General features: G+C 46.3%; 1 long non-coding RNA gene across 2 annotated transcripts in view; it reads left to right on the forward strand.

Annotated features, from left to right (window-relative positions):
• The first annotated feature begins 2,361 nt into the window (after nt 1-2,361).
• The window catches only part of LOC140719063 (uncharacterized), an 88,529-nt gene continuing 74,059 nt past the window's right edge, over nt 2,362-16,831 (forward strand). For both annotated transcript variants that reach the window (XR_012096851.1, XR_012096852.1), the window contains exon 1: nt 2,362-2,493. This is a non-coding gene — a long non-coding RNA (uncharacterized lncRNA). The remainder of the gene's footprint in view (nt 2,494-16,831) is intronic.

Raw genomic sequence — 16,831 nt, forward strand, 5'->3', positions numbered from 1 at the left:
TTGTGAGTTCCCTGAGATCCCGTGAGTGATGCTGTCAGAAGTTTAGTCATCTGGTGCTTAGCCTTGGCATCCATGGGGTCAACCATGGCAGGAAGATCACTGGGAATGTTCCTGGCAAAGAGCGATCCAACCAAAAACCTCAGTGGTGGAGCTGGCAGAAGATAATAATATGTCACAATGGTAGTGAAGGTGGAGATAGGCTGCAACAGTGAGGAGTCCCCCAGTCATCTTGAATTCACTGCCACTGGACCCTGGCTCTGATCAGTCAAGAAACATGGGTGGGGGTGTCCATACGTTAGCCTCCCCATGTTAAATAAAGTCCATTAAGAGAATCGACTCTGACATCCCAGATTAAGTCTCATAGTGATCAGCAAGTGGTGAAAGCAGCAGGATTTCGAGGTCTGCAAATTTCTCAGAATACGTGGATCCTGGATCAGCCTCTACAGCCACCCGAAGATCCACCAACAGGCAACCCCTTAGTGAGAACATCATATTTGATTCAAGTAATCCCATTACTATGGGGTCTGTTCATTTATTAGCTCTCCCTACTAAATGTCCCTCTACTTCACCAGCTTTTTTTTTTTCCTGTGGGAATAGCCACTACTGGATGAGAGAGCCACAGCCTCGCAGGACCAGTGCCCTGGTTTCATCCTGGGGTCTGCATGTTCTCTTTGCGACCATATGGGCTTCCAAAGGATGATCCACTTTCTCTTTCATATCCCAGAGATGTGCTGGTTGGTAGGTCCAATTTGGCCACTGTAAACTATCCCTACTGTGTTAGTAAGTGTTACAAACTTGGGGGCGAGGATTGTGGAGGAGGTTCAAGGGAAGGTGGGAAGCTTATAGTGGGATCAAGGTATAAAGTGTAAACGGGTGCTTGATGGTTGGCACAAATTCCAGGGGCCAAAGAGTTATTTTCCATGTTATATAGATCCAATGAACTCTATGAACAATGAGTAACCCTTTTAGATCTGTTGCACTTAATTGTGGATGGGTTGTCCAGGGGGTAAATGATTGTACTCGTTCATGGATGACATACAAGCATGGATGTTCAGAGTAGACAGGAAGAAGGAAAAGTTTAATTCACCTGTATCCTTATAATCTGATTAATTAAGGGTTCAGATTGCAAGGCTCCCATAAAACTGCAGTCTAAGATGGTACACATTCCTTTGTTAATTCTAACCATCCATTAACTTATCATGAGATAAGTACAGGTGCAGTGACCAGATCATCAACATAGCGTCCAAAGAACTTCAACTGAGAATGGACAGATGATGGGTTTGCATCAATAATATGCCTTGATAACTTCATCTTTCCATTGAAAGTAACCTTGGGGTGACTAGCTCGCTAAAGGACATTTCTGAAGTAGGGCCCTCTTCCAATTCAATGCTTCAGATAGCTTGAGGTATACCGTATGCAGTGTATAATAAAATTGTAAACTTAACAAGTTGCACCAACTGAGGGACGACGTCGGGATGCTGAGGGTCAACTGCTTAAAGTCCAGGGGTTTGGAAGTGGATGTTGAAGGGATTCCTGAGCCAGGGCTGTATAAGAATTCTGATTTCACCAATTCATGGAATGGCCAGGAATAATGCCAACCTTTCTAATCGATGAAGAACCATAAATAACAAACAGCAGAGTTGAAAGTGGGATTCCCCTACAAGCCCTTAATAGAAATTGTGTGTGTGTGTGTGTGTGTGTGTGTGTGTGTGTGTGTGTGTGTGTGTGTGTGTGTGTGTGTGTGTGTGTTGTTGTGTGTGTGAGTGTGTTGTGTGTGTGTGTGTGGTGTGTAAGGGGGGAGAAAGAGAGGAGAGAGAGAAAGAAAGAGAAAGACAGAAATGCGATAAAGAGAGGAAAGAAAATGAGAGAAGAAGTGAGAGGGGAAAGAGAGGGGTGGGGGGGGGGGGGGGTTGCAGCGAGCACATCGCCTAATCAGGAGGCTGTCCGTGGTGCTGACGGGGTAACTTCAAGTACTTTATGTGCCTAGCACTTGTTTTTTTTTTTTAAGGTATAATAAAAAATGTGATGGTGTAAAGCAGCGAGTCCTAGTCGTGACTGCCCCAGGGATGCGTCATGTACAGAGAGATGGAGGTTCCCAGAAATCGTGACTGTGAAATGGTATAGCGAGGAGGTTGTTATGCTGTGTGTGTATGAGAGGAGAGAGAGAGAGAAGAGAGAGAGAGAGAGGAGAGAGTGAGAGGAGAGAGAGAGAGAGAGAGAGAGAGAGAGAGAGAGTGAGAGAGAGAGAGAGAGAGAGAGAGAGGAGAGAGAGAGGAGAGAGAGAGAGAGAGAGAGAGGAGAGAGAAGAGGAGAGAGAGAGAGAGAGAGAGAGAGACGAGAGAGAGAGAGAGAGAGAGAGGGGAGATGTTTTCAATCAGTCTCTCAGACACAAGGCTATTCTGGTCTGTGTACATCTCGACAGTGTGCCGTCTAACATTGAAATATCACTTCTATCCGAGAGGGAATCCAGCGCGGAGGGATGGCAACAAGCAGGTACGCGCGTTATTTTTTAGCATTACTGTTTATTTATATATTTCTCCAAATCCCGGGATGCTTGTGAGAGCGAGTTGCGCGAGACCATGAGGCAACAGGCACTGCGAAACTTAAAAGCTGGGAATAAAGCTGTGAGTTCAACGGAGAGATACAGGCGATGGTTTTGTGGTGTAAATAGCGAGACAGTTCGGCTCCGCAGTGTGTGAAGACGTGGCTTCTGAAGCCGATACTTCCCCGCGGAAACACCGAGGATGCCGCGTCAATTAGAACAGCACGGTATCTCGGCATGACTCCTGCCTCTCTCTAAATCTCAGGTACAGATGTTTGCTTGTTCTGCTTGAGCGGCAGAGGAAATGTGCAGTTGGAAGAGAGCGGGCGGCCAAGAGCGGGATGTAGAGGTCAGTTATTCTAAGCTTTACTTGCTACGCTCGCTGGAAGAGCAGCTCAAGTGCTGGATGCTCCCGGGGTCTGAGAGGATAGATCCTGGAATCGGGTTTAGGTTAATTCTGGGATTCTTCCTGCACGTTTAATGAAGGACGGTTGTGTGTGTGTGCGCGGCGTGAGAGAGAGAGAGAAGCAGAGGCAGAGAAGCTGAGAAGGAGACGGACAGAAAGAGAGAAACACAGAGAGAGACAGAGAGAAACAGAAAGAAAGAGAGGCAGAGAGCGGACAGGAAGTGTTTATATTGAAATATACATTGCCTACAAGAAACTAGTGTAGTACTTTGGAGGGGAGGAACTGAGGGTTGTATGGCTGATTCTTCAAGGTACCGCATGATTTATCTGAGTACCTCGGCGCAGTCAAACGCAGTCTCCAATAACGCAATAACTTATTGTTTACTTCCTTATTTTAGAGGGGGCGGGGCAGTGGACCAGAATAAGACCCAACCCCGCCTCGTTAGCCAACTTGTACGTCGGCTATCGTGAACCTGCCACCGCCCCTACCTGGCAAGTAAATAATGAGGGGGCTCATAGATGACACAGCAGGGTCTGGGATATCAGAGTGTGGGCGGGATACGCCTTCCACTTTATGGGTCCTCTTTCCTACTAATCTAACCCGTGGTTATGAGTGGGGTTGGAGACAAAGCGTGTTGGTTTTCCAACCTACAGACTGAAGTAAATAAGTTTGACATTGTTGATGTGTGGTGTGTGGGGGGGGGGGGGGTGCGAAGGCTTGTCACAGTCGTTTGCCACTGTTCTGTCTTCGCGCACTGTAATGTCCAGTCTATGTTTCGACACTAACTCAGAAATGATTCCCATGGGTACACTTTCCCGGGGAAGCGATGGGAAAGTGTTGAATTCCATCATTGTCCCGTGCTGAGATCTGATAGAAAACAGTGCAATTCAGCCCTCAGTGCCTGTGGACTGAGGAGGAGGGGACTGAGAAGTGCTGGGTGAGGTTAAAACTTTGTTGGACTCTCTCCAGTCCGTCCGCAGGAGAACTCAGCTAAGAAGCAATGCGCTCTGCAGTCGGGACCTTCACTCTGGGCCCGCTTTTACGTCTGAAAGTGCATTCTTGGCGAGATAATGAAGAGGTAACAAAATTCTCTGGCGCGAGCCAGCAGACCAGAGAAAACATTGTAAAATATTGGGGAGTGGTAAATACAACGTGTAATAAAATACTATACGTCAGAAGCAATAGCAAAGCCTTAGGAGCCAAACTTTACCTTTTGACGTATCCACTAGTCGAAGCATCGAGTTACCAACGACTGGTAAGTTCTTCAGTGCATACATTCTTAAATATGGGTACTTAAATTAGCACAATAGCAGATTTCCCAGGATAGCAGCTTCCGTGAATTTGGATTTGGTAGACAGTGGATACCCCCCCCCCCCCCCACCCACCCCCTTGTTTGCAGATATTCCAGGCTCTCATACTGTACATGCCCAGAGTCTGACTCCCAAAATCCCATCTCTAATTTGGGAAGGTAGTCTCTCTTTGAATGAGTCTTTGTCCCAATTGCAAAACTGGCACAAATCTGTTTGTCCTGGCTCCTGCCGAGAGAGATAAATGAAATATTAACTAGAGGTCAGGCAGCATCTGTGGATAGAATTGGAGAGCTGGCCTTTTGGGTCAACACCCTTCATGTGGACTGAAAGATAGAGTGGATGATAAGCTAGGTGCACAGACAGAAACCGTCTCAACGACTGAGTTCCTCTCTCAGAACGTTGCTACAGTTTTCAGCATCTATAGTGTCTTGTGTCTCCTTTATACGTATATCAGCCACCAACTTCTTATACTTAACTTGGAGGCTATATATATATATAATATAGATTTGTACATATATATACATATATATATTTTACAGCAAATAGACGTTGGGAAGAGATTAGAACATAGGACATAGAACAGTGCATGCCCCTTCGGCCCGCAATATTATGCCAATCTTTTGGCCTACTCTAAGATCAATCTAACCCTTCTCTCCCACATAGCCTTCTATTATTCTTTCATCCATGCGCCTAAGAGCCTTTTAAATGCCCTTAATATATCTGCCTCTACCACCACCCCTGGCAGCACGTTCCAAGCACCCACAACTCTGTGTTAAAAAACATTACATGTACAATCAAGTCCAACGCCTGTATAAAGCAAGCACATCATACGGTAAGCATGCAATATAACACGGGGCAATTTGTAATAATTTATTTTGCGAAGCGCCAACAGCCTGCAGGTGTGTGTGAGAAAGTGTTTGTGTACGTGTGTGTGTGTGTGTGTGTGTGTGTGTGTGTGTGTGTGTGTGTGTGTGTGTGCGTGTGTGTGTGTGTGTGTGTGTGCGCGCGCGCGCGCCTGTGCGGCTGCCTCTCTCTTTGTACAGCAGGGTGTCAACAAGTTAAAGACACGGGGAAACATTTAAAGGAGGAAGCCTGACTGAAGCTTGCTTTGGATGAGACTGGTTCAGTGAAGAGAAAAAGACATAACATAGAAGTTGAGCCATGGTAACACATCTACAGAAAGGCCACTTGCCCTCAAACTTGCTGTCACCGGTCTCTACAATTAGTACAAAAGCTCCGCTCACTTCCCCGTAGCTCTGAAAATATTTTCTCTTTTGATTAAACATTTTCCTAATTCTATTTTGAATGTTTCCGTTATATCTGTTTCCACCGCCATACCATGATGAATATTCCAGAGCACAATTGGCGGCGACAAAAAGAATTGTCGACGCCCATTTGGCTGTCTTGTCAATTATATTGAATGAGTTTCCAATATCTACCAGCGGAAACAGCCTGCAATGCCCCCACGTTCACAATACTGAACCCCTCCATTAAATCTCCCCTTAGCCTGCCCTAAGAAAGATTGCAGTCCTGATGGCGTCTAGGCCCGAAACTTCGACTGTCTATTCTTTTCCATAGATGCCGTCTGGCGTGCTGAGTTCCTCCAGCGTTGTGTGTGTGTGTATGTGTGTGTGTGTGTGTGTGTGTGTTAACAAGAAAGAATATTTTATTTTATCTAGCCTCTCCATATAACAGAACCCCTCCGTCCCTGAAACCGGTTTAGAAAATCTCTTCGGCATTTTCCCGGAGCCACGAGCATTATTCCCACAGAATGTGATGCTCAGAATTGAATACATGGGGCTTGGGGTGGGGAGGTGTAAGCCTATGAACAGTATAGCAAGATCAAGTCTTGGAAGAATGATTGTGGGGCGAGTGAGAAAAGAAGGCTAGCAAAATGTTCTCGGCGGAGTGGAGAAAGGCGAGACCGCCTCAGATTTAGATAGCGTGGGGTTGGGCGATTTTGGGAGGTCTCTGGGAAAATAAGCGTACTCCGTGCTGCGGTGGGAAAGGTCGGGGGGAAGAAATGGGCTGCAGGGGTGACCGCGGTGACCGATGACAATGATTGGGGCTTTGGACAGCGGCTGTGGTAAAGGGATGGTGGAGAACAAAATGGGAGAAAGGCGTGGGGCTTCGGAGTCTGGAACGCTTGTCTGGGAAAGTGTTGTACTGGAGGGTTAAAGTTTTGCGAATGGCGGGCAACGGAGCCAACAGACTGCCTTGCCAACGGTGAAGTGGAGAGGCTGGAGCGAGTTTCAGGAGACTGGTCTGCAAAGGGTGGTTTCGAGAGGCAGAGCCGTGCGAAGCGCGAACGCGATAGGCTGAGAGGGACGTGCTTTGACGCCGGGCCGGGTTTGCACATGCGCACGCATTGCTATTTAATAACTGACTCAGGTTGGAGGTTAGATTCTTTTTTTACGCAGATTCACCAGACTGCGAGAGTGAGAGGAGCTGCGAGAGGGAGGGAGCCGACGAGAAAGGGGATGAAGGCGAACACGAACGTTGCGCGTTGCAAGGGAGAGCTGCTTAAATAGCCTCACTCGCTTTAAAACAAACAAAAAAACGAGCAGCGGGAGGGGTTGTGATTAGAGGGATGTAGGGACCCCTCTTCCAAAAATGAATAGCTGAGCAAAAAAAAACGAGGGAAGTGCTCGGTGATGGGAGAAAGGTCCTTTGAAGGCAAGACCGGAGAAGGCTGTGGATGGATCCAGGAATCGCTGCTATCCTGCAAGGCCATGAAAGGAGATCCAAGTCCCCCTCGGATCTTTTTGCGGTCTGGGCTTTCTGTTACTTCCTATATCTGGTCGGAAAGCCCTTACCACAAAAAGCGTTTGAGGGAGGACACTGCCATCGTTGGAGAAACCAACTGAGCCTCCATTAGCCTGTCACTGAACTTCCTGAGATGCCGACCCCGTCCTTCAGTTGATTTTGGGTGTAGATTTGAGGGGCGAGGGTTGGAGATGAGGTCAGAGAGAAACTGGGCGCGTGTTAGTCCCTGGCCTTCTATGCATCCCTCTGTCAAGCAGCCCCCACCCCCACAAAGAAGACGACACATTTTAGTTAAGGCCAACTTTATGCTGGCAGAGATTAAACTGTGGGAATAGGTTGGTGATGGCGAAAGGTGTTGAACAGCTGGAAAGACACGGCACCTCACCAGTAAACCCCGCAGAAGAAGAAACTCGCCTCTTTAAACAAAAACCTTTTAGCAGTCAGTGTTACCATCAACCCGCTCTCTTCGTCCTGAGACCCTTTCCTTTCTAATTTAGCCCTTCAGCGTCCCATCAGTGCCCACCCGAGCTGCAGCCCATACCGGGCAAGCTTTTGGATTGCAGGTGCCCGTCGGTGAGCTGGCTCCTGCTCGTCCTCATCCAACGGCGGTGCCACCAAACAACAACATAATCAGCAGCCAAGCCTGCAAAATAACTCACTGGATCGTCAACAGGGCGTAAAGATTTAGAGCGTAATAATCATTAGGAAAGTCATTCACTCCATGCAAATTGACTGTACAAAGATGAAACCCCTCCCCCCCAAAAAAATAATAAACAGCATGGTGACTTGACAGAGCAAAACTTGAATCTTAGCTTTCAAGCGCGCGCGCGCACACACACACACACACCACATCACACACACAGTCTCACAAACATGTACACTGTCAAATGTACAAAGTTTAACACAATTTAACAAACACACACACACACACACACACACACACACACATAGTCACTCAAAACATATATACACAAAGTCAACAGATGCAACACACACTGGCGCGCACAAGTTATTTAACACGCTCACATTCTAACGCACGACTTAATACGTCCGTTCTCACATATATTCTAACATGCATTCATTTTCTTTATATAACTTACTCTGATAAATAATTTCGCGCACACAATGATACATATGCAGTCTGGACTTTCACTCACAGGCATAAACTGCTGGGGCCAAGAGGGAAACACTTTTATGTTTACTGTCTGAACACGGCGTAGCAAGCTGAATCTTTGACTAATTTTATTACAGTTTTTTTTTCATTAACTCAAGGAACTAATTAAAAATCCTGACATTTAAATCATTATACATTTTGTTTCAAAGACCTGTGCATTCTCCGACAGGCTAGTGCTGGAGCATTTTAATTCAGCAATAGTGCGTGAAAATAACCAGACGGTCTCCGTCCGCGCCAGGACGCAGAACCAACCCTGAAGATAACCCAGCACATTTTCTTCACATGTTTGGTTGTTTTATTTTTTTAATAAATTGCATTGATTATACAACGAAAAAGCGAGGTGAAACTGCGCGCATCTTCAACATATTTTCCTAAATCAGCCTATTTTTGGTATTTTTTTATCTTGGAAGTACAAATAGTTTATTCGAGCTTTTTAAGATCGTATCTGCGCAGCGGTGACTAGTACAGAAAGCGCACTGCACAACCGTTTACCCCCGTCTTGTGGGTTCCAAATTAGTTGCAGTGCCCGTTGTAATCTAGAGGACTTTATGCAGAATGTACAAAATATAAGTCTCCAATCATACAGGCCGCGCCAACGTCTCTGTTAACTTAAAATCAAATTCGCAATAGGCCCCTCAGAAATGAATATCAGGTTATTTATTTCTGGGTCAGATCCAAACGTAGACATACTTTTTAATTCTTCAACTTTGAGAGTATATTTACATTTATTTAATACAACAGTTCATCTCACTATGCTCTTACTATCTCAATATGTTTTGCGCTCTACCTCTCTCCCACTGTCTGTTAATTTTCTCTTCTCTGTCCTCCCCCCCAACCCATATCTATGCCTGACAGTCGTTGTCTTTCTTTCTCCCTTACACAACACTCTATAACCTGACTTCAATTTATCCTAATGTCTGTGTTAAGACTCACACCTTCTATCTCTCCCCCCTTCCAGTTCACTCTTCTCTCTCACCCCCTTGTTTTTACTTACTGCTTTCAGATTACAGAGGAAGATTGATGTTTTTTGGGAAGACTATAAAATGGCGGGGTCAGTTTCCCCACTCACCATCTAGGGAACGGTGTGTGCAGGAGCGAGATCATTTGAGGCAACTTGTTTTCGACAGATAACGAGTTACCTCTGCACCAGGCAAGTGTAGGAGAGATACTGTGCGTGTTACTAGTGCGTTAGTGGTTTCTTCTTTGCATTGGTATGTTTGTGCGTTGCAAGTGTGAATTTAACCCCTTGTAGTACTCACTACTGGATGTAAATTCCTGAGATGTCAGTCTGGACGCTTCTTTCCTCCGTGAATGCAAACGCGCGTCAGTCCTTCTGTTATCACACTTGTCATTGTGCGCGCTACTCAGCATGTGCACCCGTGTGCACGAGTGTGTGTGTGTGTGTGTGTGTGTGTGTGTGTGTGTGTGTGTGTGTGTGTGTGTGTGTCTGTGTGTGTGTGTGTGTGTGTGTGTGTGTGTGTGTGTGTGTGCACAGGTTGTGAACTTCAGAGGGTTTGTGTACTTGGTTGAGCTCGTGTTTCCAACTGGTGTCTGTGGCTTGCGCTGCCTACTAGTGCGTTTGTATGCCTGGAACTTTGCACAATTGTGTGTGCTTCTGAACAAATCACACGTCTGCACTAATATTAGCTGTGTTTTTCCGCGTTTGTCGCACTGCTTAATGAGTGTGACTTAGTTGAGTTGCTGTGCAGAGACGCGCGCGCGACTGTCTATGTGTGACATGAATAAAGTTTGTGTGCGTGCGCTCACGAGCGCATGTTAGTGAATTGACATTTGTGAATCACTGTCCTGGCGTGTTTATGTTTGAGTGTTTGTCACTCTTTTAGTAGCTGGTCATATTTAATGTGTGGGATCATGTCTTTACGCATGTGAACTGCTGTGAATAAGTGTGTTGATGTGGCACGATGCTCGTACTGGTACGTGGCTGTGTTAAATATCCTTGGATGGATGGTTTGAAGCACTAATGAGACATGTCTCCAGTTGTGAGCATTTATGGGTGTGTCACTGTGCTAATTGTGTCAGAAACTGTGTTAACTTGTATTTCTCATAGAGCACGCAGGGTCAAATAACAAAAAAAAGCTATTTATCTGCGTCCTTTTAATTTTCTGGGAATCATCGAGTTTCAGGAAGTTTTAGGAATATTTCGCAGGCTGCGCCGCTCTGCGCCACAATCTCAGATTCTAAGCTACGGGGGAAACACTGTCAGCCACCGGACTGAAGAAAGTTGGTCACGCAACCCCCTGTTGAAAGGGTCTGTCTGGGGGCCTCGTTCTGTGACTGGCTCGGATGGAACAGATAAAAGGGAGTCTGAAACCTACTGCCGCCCCCACTCACATTGCATTTTTGTTGCACCAGCATTAACCCCCCCCACCCCCCCGAACGGGCCAATGCAAACTGTTGAAATCTAAATCTAAAACGCAACTTTTGTCTCTGTCTCGGCAACCCAAAAATAACAATTACAAATAGAAAGAACAATTAAGACCATAAGACGTAGATGCAGAATTAGGCCATTCGACTAATCGAGTCTGATCCACCATCCCATCATGGCTGATTTATTATCCCTCTCAACCCCATTCTCCTGCCTTCTCCCCGTAACCTTTGACGCCTTTACTAACCAAGAACCTATCAACCTCCGTCTTAAATATACCCAATGACTTTGCCTCCACAGCCGTCTGTGGTAATGAGTTCCACAGATTCACCACCTTCAGGCTAAAAAAAAGCTCCTCCCTCTCTTTATCCTAAAGGGGCACCCCTCTATTCTGAGAACGTGCACTCTGATCCTAGACTCCCCCACTATAAGGAACATCCTCTCTCTCCACGGCCACTCCATCCAGCCCTTTCAACATTCGATAGGTTTCAATGAGATTCCGCCCCTCCCGCATTAAATTAAAAAATCATTCGATAGATCTAACACTCACATAATATTTAAAACCACCCAGAATGATCATACTTGTAGAGGGTTGTCAGGTTGACATAAAACGCACAATTTTTACTTTGAGCGCAAAATGGTGCTTAATGGACTTATTGTCACGGAACATTTGGGACCTGGTCAGCGAGTTTATTGAAGTTGAGATGAAAACAAATGCGTTAGGATCGAAACTTTCCGTTTGCGGTGGGAAAGGGCTAAACAGAGAAAGGGGGCGCAGAAGAAGGGAAGTCCTAGCAGAATAGTGAGGGGTTAGTGATCGAGGGGTGTCTCGGATGGTTCTAGCGCGCGACAGGGTTGGACGCAATAATCGCCGTGAGTGCGCGGACAGGATAGCGGTTGTGTGTCCGGTATTTGTGTAACGTTTTGCCGCGAGGAGTGGTCTGCGTTTTAGCCTTGCTTGTCTTGGCAGAGAGCAACGAATTTCGTTCAACGGCGCCACTCCGGAGTTAGGGTTGGATGATGGTGTTGTGTACCCTGGGAGGGAGAGTACGCAGCGGGCTCTGCGAGCCTCCTCCCCACTCTCCTCCCTGTGAACACAAGAGGTGAAGAAATGGAGACATGGTGGGAAATATTTTAGCAAAAATCCCGCAATTTAGTGAGAATCCGAGGAATGGGGAACAAGTTCTCGGCTACTGTGTCAAGTGGATATTGTGCCCAGGGTCGTAAATACGCACGGCGCCAAGCGCAATAGCTTGCCAAATTATATCACCATATTTTAGCACATTTCAATCTCGCAATGGGACGAGCCAGTAGCCCTCTCACAACCTAAAATGGCCTCACAAAACTGAGAGTTTTTCTGCATTTAAACCGTGCCTGGCCATCTATCGGCATTCGCTTAACCACCGATCCTCGGAAATACATTTTCACTGAGACCTTACTTTTCTGGGAAGCCCGTGTGGTAACCATACGAGCTGGTATCCAGCCGTCACTAAACTCGAATTTTACTGTCTGACACATGGAGGGGTGTTTCAGGGAGGGATCATCTTTGTACGAATGTTTCTGCTTCTTTAACACAAACACTCAGTGACCACTTGGTTAGCTACGCCAGTACACCCGCTCGTAAATCCAAATATCTAATTATGCGGCAGCAACTCAATGAATAAAAGCATGCAGACATGGCCAAGAGGTTCAGATCAAACATCAGAATGGGGAAGAAATGTGATCTAAGTGACTTGGACCGTGGAATGGATGTGGGTGCCAGACGGGTTGGTTTGATTATTTTCGAAACTCCCTGATCTGGTGGGGTTTTCGCGCACACCGGTCTCTAGAGTTTACAGAGTGCTGCCAAAGTCAAACAAGCAAACAAAAAAAAACAAAAAACACATCTAGAGTGCGGCAGTTCTGTGGGCGAAAACGCCTGGTTAATGAGCGAGGTCGGAGGGGAATGGCCAGACTGGTTCAAGCTGACAGGAAGGCGGCGGTAACCCAAGCAACCACGCGTTACCACAGTGGTGTGGAGAAGAGCATCTCTGAATGCGTAACACTTCGAAACTTGAAGCGGATGGGCTGCAGCGGCAGAAAACCCACGAACAAACGCTCAGTTATCGCTTTATTAGGCAAAGGAGGTACCCTCGTAAAGTGGCCACTGTTTGCAGAATGGGGGGAACTAACCGCACAAGCAGTGCCTGTGTGTCAGTTCCAGCATCTCCCCATTCCGCTTCGCTTCAACTCTTCTACCCTACCTCACTTTCTCAGCATAGTGATTGCAGTATCGTAACGAATTCTACATCCTGAGAGATAAAGCCGTCTCTTTCTGGATTGTTTTAAGAGTCATAGCGTCATAGGAAAGTACAGCACCGAAACGTGCCCTTCGGCCCGTCTAGTCCGTGCCGAATAATTTAAACGGCCTGTCCCATCGACCTGCGCCCTGGCCATAGTCCTCCATACCCCACTCCCATCCAGGTACCTGTCCAAACTTCTCCCAAACATTGAAATCGAGCTCGCATGCACCACCTGCGCTGGCAGCTCGTCCCACACACCCTCACCCCCCTCTGAGTGAAGAGTGATTCCGAAATTTGGACCGTTGCTTGGCGTGGCACCGTTCCGCCTTGCAGTGTATGGAATCAGATATGGAAGGAGGCTATTCAGCTTTTCAAGGAACTGTCCAATTAATCCCGGTCCTTTATCCTATCCTCTGCGCGTCTCCATTTCAAATATTTATTCAAGTTCCGTTGAAAGTTCTTACTGGATCTACTTCCATCTCCCTTTCAAAAAAGATATGGTGACAATCACTGTTTGAACTTTATATTGTGTGGCTGGCACATCAGTCTCGAGGATGATATGTTTTTAGTTATTACTGTTGGTAGGTAGCCTCACCCATGCCCCATGCTCTCTGAAGGTTGGGATCAGGTGTCAGTGATCTTCAATGCAATTTCCCAAGCCTCCATTCTTTTCAGAACTCGATCGTGAGTTCAGTAAAATTACTGAGCAGGGTAGACTTCCCAGATGCGTCTGGTCAGAAGTGCGCCTTCTTGCTACAGTCACCGTGAAGCCACCGGGAGTAGAGCGTCTTTCTGATCTCTCCCTCCACCTCCCCCCTCTGTAGCATGGTGACACAGCACAACAGTTGTATTCCTGGCAACTTGTGACGTAGAGTGGCAGTGCAATCTCTGAAGCCGAGTACAATGGTCTTCCAAAGGGGTCGTCTATCGGTGGACCGCCGGATAGCTGTAGAGGCCAATCTGGGATCCACATCTTCTAGTGCAATGGGGATACGAGTAAGTGGTGGGTGTAGTTGGCGGCTGGGTGCCTTGGTTGTTCCGTCTCTGCTTTCACGGCTGCCGCCCGTTCTTTGCGACACAGTGGAGGACCCTGTCATGCAGTCCAGCTCCTTGAAGATATTTTCTCCAGGTGCATGTTTTGAATGCAATGTCTTCCCGGTTTTTAGATGTAACGTTGAACTTCTTCAAGCTAATTCTCAGGTTGACTAACCACCAAAAAAAAAACAAAAAAACAAAATGGGAATCAAAGCTTTCATAAATTTGTGGGGGGGGGGGGGGTTTCTGGATAACAGGATTTATTATTGGAGAATGGTACCCAATCTAATTGCTGTCTGAAAACCCCCGGGTGGACCAGTGAGAAAGACAGAAGCAGTCCAGTTGGGCCTCTGCATGGAACGTAAGCTGTTCATTCCTCTCCAACATACTGTGTGCATTACTCTGCCAAAGAAATCGGTGGTTGCAGAAGGAATGTGGTCCATCGTTCCTGCTGTTTAGTATCCTGGGATAGGTATGATGCAATGGCAAGGATGGTGTTAGGGCATCAGACAGTATGGAAACAGGCTGTTCGGCCCTGCACATCCATGCCAATCAGTGGCATAGGATCAGTCCCAGACCCAAGAGACAGGAGAGAAACCCCACTACGTGCAAAATCGGAGATGGATAGTTACTCTCACGGTGGCCACTTCATTAGCTGCACCTGTATACCTGCTCGGTAATGCAAATATCTAGTCAACCAATCCCGTGGCAGCAACTCAATGCATAAAAGCACGCAGACACGGTCAAGAGGTTCAGTCATTGTTCAGACCAAACATCAGAATGAATTTGCTCAAAGTGACTTTGACTATGGAATGATTCATGGTGCCAGATGGGGTGGTTTGAGTATCTCAGAAACTGCAGATCTCCTGGGGTTTTCATGCACCACCATCTCATGTTTACACAGAAAAGGTGCAAAAAAACAAAACAACATCCGGTGAGCTGGAGTTCTCGGGGTGATAGCACCTTGTTAATGAGGGAGGTCAGAGGAGAATGGCCAGGCTGGTTCAAGCTGACAGGAAGGTCACAGCAGCTCAAGTAACCACGTGTTAGAAACAGTGATGCGCAGTAGAGCATCTCTGAATAACGCAACACGTTGAACCTTGAAGTGGATGGGCTGGAGAAGCAGGACAGCATACACTCAGGAGCACTTTCTTTAGTACAGGAAATTCCTAATAAAACGGCCACTGAGCATACACAGAGAATCAGTGTAAAGCTTTTGTGTGTGTGCCATCCAGACAAATCATGCCACACACAGAAACATTAAGGAAGGAAACAAGAATGCAGAATATAGTGCTACAGAACAGGTGGACAAATGGAGCACAAGAGCTACAACAAGAGATGTAACTCTTGCACCTCTTCTATCAAGAGATCTACTTAGCATAGAAGAGGTGCAAAGTTTGACAACAGAAGCCGTCCCTGATCCTGGTGGTGCGTGCTCTCAGGCTTCTGTATCTTCTGCCCGATGGGATGGAGGAGAAGAGAGAATGACTGGGGTGGGTGGGGTCTTTGATTATGATGGCTGCTTTCTCCAAGCAGCAGGAAGTCTAGAGGGGGAGTGACTGGAGTTGGGGGGTGCTACTCTGTGTGGCGGACTGGGCCGCGTTCACAACTTTCCGCAAAGTCTTAACCAGTTCCAGATTCAGACCTGCTTATTTATTTTATCGTGCGCACATCAAAGCGTGCAGTGAAATCCAGCCACTTGCGTTGACAACCAGCACACCCAAGGGCGTGCCGGGGGCAGCCGGCAAGAGTCACTACACATCCTGCCACCAACACAGCATGTTCACGTTGCTCAGCAGAAGACAGAGCACAATAAACAACAAAACGACAACTGCAAAACAATCTTCTTCCCTATCCACACACATTCCCCCTTGTCAATAACAAATTGTTGAAATTATAAGCCTTTTTTGTATTATTGAACTTGGGCAATGCTAATAAAATGCTTGGCAGAGCAGTTGCCATACCAAGCTGGGATACATCAGGACAAGATGCTTTCTATGGTGGGCTGGTAAATGCCGGTGAGGGTCCATAAGACCATAAGACATAGGAGCAGAATTAGGTCATTTGCCCCATCGAGTCTGCTTTGCCATTCCGTCATGGCTGATTTATTTTTGCTCTCAAACCCATTTTCCTGCCTTGTCCCTGACTCCTTTGATGCCCTTACTAATCAAGAACCTGTCAACCTCCGCTTTAGATATACATAATAATTCGGCCTCCACAGTCGTCTGATTCAGTACCCTCTGCATAAGAAATTCCTCCTCATCTCTGTTCTAAAGGCATGTCTTTTTATTCTGAGGCTGCGTCCTTTGGTTCTGGTCTTCCCAACTATAAGAAACAGCCTCTCCACATCCATTCTATGTAGTTCTTTAAAATATTCGATAGGTTTCAATGAGACACTGACCCCTGAACTCCAGAAAGTATATTGGGGACTTGCTGAATTTCCACAGTACTGTGAGATCCAAGTACCCTCGTTCTACTCAAATGATGCCATATTGACCACAAGATGAGACTTAACGTATTTTTCTAGAGTCTAATTGATTTAACTCGTTAAAATGTGATGACCAGAAAATACAGAACAAAAAAGAAAATGTCAGCAAATTTTTAACATGCTTATTTCTTTATCAAAACAAATCAAATATATATGGTGAAATCCTTTAATTTTCATTATTATTTAACCATTAAGTACTGTGTTTGCAATGGGCACCCATTAATGCAGTATTTTTCAGCCTTTGGAGGATTCCGTTCTGAATAAAGAATAATTATGGAGCTGAAATAGTGAAGGCCTTGCTGTACATAAAATTATTCTGTGCCTAGAGAAACTTCCTTTGAGCAGAAGGGTTAATAAGCATAGAGTATTTTCTGATGTAATTGGTAGACCCATTCGTGGAGTGCTAAGGAAAACTATCTGAGCTAACGTGGATAACTTCAC

The sequence above is a fragment of the Hemitrygon akajei genome, chromosome 31 (assembly GCF_048418815.1).
Source record: "Hemitrygon akajei chromosome 31, sHemAka1.3, whole genome shotgun sequence".
Taxonomy (NCBI): Eukaryota; Metazoa; Chordata; class Chondrichthyes; order Myliobatiformes; family Dasyatidae; genus Hemitrygon; species Hemitrygon akajei.